This window comes from Triticum aestivum, chromosome 4B (assembly GCF_018294505.1).
Source record: "Triticum aestivum cultivar Chinese Spring chromosome 4B, IWGSC CS RefSeq v2.1, whole genome shotgun sequence".
NCBI classification, from domain to species: domain Eukaryota; kingdom Viridiplantae; phylum Streptophyta; class Magnoliopsida; order Poales; family Poaceae; genus Triticum; species Triticum aestivum.
This window is the reverse complement of record NC_057804.1, coordinates 631,851,218-631,856,428: the sequence shown is the minus strand read 5'-3', so window position 1 is coordinate 631,856,428 and position 5,211 is coordinate 631,851,218.

The window sequence follows — 5,211 nt, the reverse complement described above, 5'->3', positions numbered from 1 at the left end:
TGGACTACCTGCCCCGCGAGATATCCGTAACCGAGATAGTCGTGCACCGTCGTGAGCAGTGCGGCTCTCATAGGGAAATATTCTTTCTCTGCGACGTCCCACGTATTGGCTGGCGTTTTCCACAGTGTGTCAAGCTCCTCTTTCAGCAGCCCCAGATAAAGATTGATGTCGTTCCCTGGTTGTTTCGGCCCTTCAATTAGCATACTCATGTGAATGTACTTCCTCTTCATGCACAACCAGGGGGAAGGTTGTACATCCACACAAACACAGGCCAGGTGCTATGTGTGCTTCTCTAGCTGCCAACGGATTGACTCCATCGGTGCTCGTGCCCAGCACGATGTTCCTTGGATCCTTCCCAAATTCTGGGTCTTCGAAGTTCAACGCTTGCCACTGGCTCGCATCCTTAGGGTGACTCAGCATCTTGTCTTTTTTATCTATCTCCGGATCATTTGCATCATCTTCTCGCTTCTTGTCCTCCCTATCCGCGTGCCAACGCAGGAGCTTTGCTACCTTAGGGTCCACGAAATACCGCTGCAGACGAGGAGTGATCGGAAAGTACCACACCACTTTTCGAGGAGCTTTCTTCCTCTTCTTGTATCGAGTGACGCCGCACACCGGACATATGGTAGACTCCGCGTGCTCGTCCCGATAAATGATGCAATTGTTCATGCACACATGGTATTTCACGTGCGGTAAATCCAGAGGACACACGATTTTCTTCGCCTCCTCCAAACTGGTCGGGCACTTGTTCCCTTGGGAAGACGTTCGTGCCAGAATGACATGTTCTCGTCGAAGCATGCGTCGGTCATTTTGTGTTTTACCTTCATCTCCAGAGCCATGAGCGTTACTTTCAGGCGGGTATCCTCGGGCCTGCATCCTTCATACAATGGAGTAACCGCATCTAACTCAAGTTGATCCATCTTGGCTTTCTCTCGAGCGGGAGCTCTTGCGTTATTCGTCTGCTTGAGAAGCAGCTCTTGAATATGAGGGTCCTGCACCCAGCCCATCGATGGTCCAGCGTCGTCTGCTCCGCCGGCATCATCATCTTCATGATCATGCCCGTCGTCTGCTCCGGCATCTTCCTCATCATCATGTCCTGCATCTTCTACATGATGACTGTGTACAGCATCACCGTCATGATCATCTCCTGGGGATTCTTCGTCTTCTCGCCTGCCCGAGCCGCGGTGGTTGTCTTGTTGCCCTTCCTCATTTCTTGCCCGGCCCCCATGGACGACTTCGTAGTCATCTTCATCACCTTACCACCGGTAGCCATCCATGAAACCACGCAAGAGCAGGTGGTCCCGCACCTGCCCGGAATCCGGGTCCGCAATAAGGCTCTTCAGCTTGCATCTTCTACACGGACATCTTATCGCCGTCTCGTTCTTTTGAAGCATCTCGGCCTTCGCGGACCTCAAAAACCTATTCACGATGCCTTCGGTCATCGTGCGGACCATGGTCGCCTGCGGGGTAGAGCAAAACGATATTTTAGAACCAAGAAAAAATTTGGCATGACTTTCCCTAAAAATAGGACCAAAAAGAATGCTTAATGCCAAAATTCTTGCCGAAACGGAAATGAATCAACATTCCGGCAAAATATTGGCAACTATCGCATTTCAAATACCGGTACACCTCCAAACACAAACACATATGCAACACCACAAACATATGCAACACCACGAACATACATAGATCTAGCTAGGCCATAAAAAGTGCATGTGCACATTGTCGTAGGGAGAACAACATAAATATAGCTTCCCCCCTTACTTACCTATCAAAACAAGGTAATTTAACCACTTAATTTGAATGAATCTACGGTAGAAATGAGGTGAAAAAGAGGAGGCACCCGAGACAAGGAGGAGGTGGAGAGAATGAAGTGGGGAGAAAGTGAGTGTGGGTAGGAGAGGCTGTCCAAAATATCTTGTTGCTACCCACTTACTAATGGCGCACCAACTCTAAATGCGCCATTAGTAATCCAGGTTACTAATGGCGCACCTTCTGGTGGTGCGCCATTAGTAGTTTTGCAAAAAAAAACATACTAATGGCGCACTGTTCTACAGTGCGCCATTACTAGTTTAAACTAGTAATGGCGCATGGTGGAACAGTGCGCCATTAGTAGTTTTGCAAAAAAAGGAATAAAAAATATAATAAAAAAAACAATATTAGTGGCGCACTTTCCGACAGGTGTGCCATTACTAGTTACAACTAGTAATGGCGGACTGAGTCTGGATGCGCCATTAGTATGTTTGGACAGGCGCACTAGTTCAAAAAAAATTTGATACTAATGGCGCACCTTGGGCCAGGTGCGCCATTAATAGTTTCAACTCTAATGGCGTATCAGAAGGTGGTGCGCCATTAGTATATATTAATGGCGCACCGCTTGTCTGGTGCGCCATTAGTGTCAATCCCATCTATAGCCCTTTTTCTAGTAGTGGCCCTTGCTCCGCTCTTGGTCTCTCTCTCTCTCTCTCTCTCTCTCTATACTCTCTCGCTTGAACGATCAGAGGAAGAAGAAGGAGGAAGGAGGAGGACATGATGGAGTTTCCCGGCGCACGAACACCGCCGCACAAACGGCCTTTTTACTCTAGCCAAGCCGGCCATGCCGGTCGTGCCTAGCCCCATCGATCGTCGGCCACCACCAGCCCCGCTGTCTGCCGGCTGTGCCCTGCCCCATTGTCGGTCGAGCCATGCCCCTTTGCTGGCCGCGCCGAGAGGATCCCAGCGGCGGTCACGGGAGGCCATGGCGAGGTTGAGCTCGTTCAATTCAAAACGGCGGCGATCGATTCCGACTTCCAGCGGCCTTTTCGGGTGTGCGGTGACGAATTCCGACGAGTCTCTGGCTGATTCCGGCAAATTCCATAGTGGCGTGTTTGCTCCGACGAGGTTTGACTGGTATATAGGGGCCCTTTGGTTCGGCCTTGGTACCGTCGAATATAAGGGTCCCATGTGTAGATTTTTGGTGCCCTTTAAAAAATTAATGGGTTGGACCACTTTTATGGTTTCTCTTCTGGACACTTTTTTCGACCAAAACCTTAAAACATTAAAATTATAAGGGTTTGACCACTTTAAGGGGTCTGCTAGAGATGCTTTACCAGGCACAACCTGCCGACTGCCGATGTCGAGTATGATTTTTTAACAGAAAGTAGAATAAAAATAAAGATGACATCAAGAGTGTTTAAGGCTCATTCTTTCTTTGTTATTGCAGCAAAAATCATCGATAAAAAAGTAAATGGAAATGAAGGTAACATGAGGAGTGTCTAGTACTAATCTGACGCCATTTGTTAAACATATATATTCTCTGTAGGTAAACTGTATGGCTTATCAAAAAATGTAAACACGGTAAGACATTTTTCTCGAAATAGGCGTTCGCCCCGCGTTATAAATAAAGCAACGATTCATACAACAACATCCAAATTCCTCAAAAAAATCCAAACCATGAACAACGGTTGGGGCAACATTACAATCACGCCAAAAAAACACAAGAGAAATAGGAGAAAAGCCACCTAGTGGCTGCCGACACGCGGCCTACGAAGAGACGGCGCGTTGTAGTCAGAAGCGCATCCAGCATGAGCCCGAGTCGATCGTGATCCCGCTGCCTAGAGAGCAGGTGCTTGTGCTGTAGAAAGCAAGGAATTTGGACACATCAGACGCCTGCCACAGGAAGACCCACTCAATCACCATTAAATTACGTGTCGTTCATAAAGTCCACGACATCGCCGTAAAGATAAGCCAGAATAGATCCCGCTCGCGACCTTGTGCCAGGTATTTTCCCATTTGATTAGTTTCATCTTGTTCTGATTCTAGATTTGTGGTGCTTGGTTCGGTTCCGCTAGGGCACTTGGCTGGCGTGGCCTCGGATTGTGGTAATGTCTTCTAAGGCGGTCCTTGCTTGATCAGATTTTAGCCATTTGCGCGAAGGAGCAGTTAGATGGGGCTCTCACAGCGGTGGGTGCTCGGGCCGAGCACTAGCACCTGAGCGGATTAGTATGGTCGACTGGAGTGGAAGGGTGATTAGGCGACTAGCAAATGTTATCCTCTTTTGCAAATTTTAGGCTCAACAATAAATTAGGTTGTCTAGATATGCAAATAGGTGGACAACCTATATGACAAGCTAAGCAAGTAACAAGTGCAAGCAAGAGTAAAACAAAAGATATAAACTAGCACAAGTAAAGGACCGAAATAATCGCAAGTGGCATCGATGGAGACAAGGATGTGTTTTCGAAGTTCTTTGCTGGAGGTATGTCTCCGCTGGAGCGGTGTGGAGATAAAATGCTCCCCAAGCATTCTAGTGACTCACCCAATTCTCCTCATGCCCTCAATGCAAGATGCCGTGCATGTAGGTACTGTAGTCCAAAGCTTCTACTGGTTTGACAAAGCTTAAGGTCATCCAATTTGAAGAAAAATTGTTGCTTGCTACAAACCCTTACACTTAGGGGACCAATGTTGAAAATATGAGCAAATTACTACGAGTTTTAATCCGAATAAACAGAAGATAAATCATAACAGCACTAGCAGAGATTAAACTAATCATGCAAACTAGCATAGTAGATGAACAGATCACATCTAGGGCACATACTAGAAACATGAATTCTACCACGATCTCGAACAGGAAGGATAGAATCACATACGGTGCAGTGGGAACAGCACCGCCGGCGTTGACGTTGTCGCCCATGTCGTCGAGGATGAGGTTGCTGAAGTCGGGGAAGAAGTCGTCATTCGTGAAATCGTCGCTCCCAGCAGTCGCGCGAGTGCGCTCCCAAAAAACCTGATCGCCCCTCTCCCATACAGGATCAGGAGAGGCGGGGTTCCTGAGGCCTGTTGTCCCTACTCCCGGTGCATGCCGAAAAGAGGGATGGAGAAGACTTGCTTGGCGGCGCAATGATCTGGAGCGGTGGTGAGAAACTATACGAAGTGGCGGCGGCTAGGAACGTCTTCCTGACTAAATAGTGCGGGTCGGGTAGGTCGTGGGAGTAAACCCCATGTCCGCATCATCATGATCCAAAAGAATCGAAAACGGTTCAATACTTAATGCGTCTATTAATTATTAATTAATGACTCACTAATTTTTCCTGAGTAGCAAAAATATAGACAACGTGCATAGCTCTGTCCTCGGCTTGGCTCAATCCCACAACCCGCGGCGCGGCGCGTCGTGACGAGGCGTGGCGTGGCGAGGCAAGCGAGGAGGAGGAACACGCGTGTAGGTCTCCTCTTCTC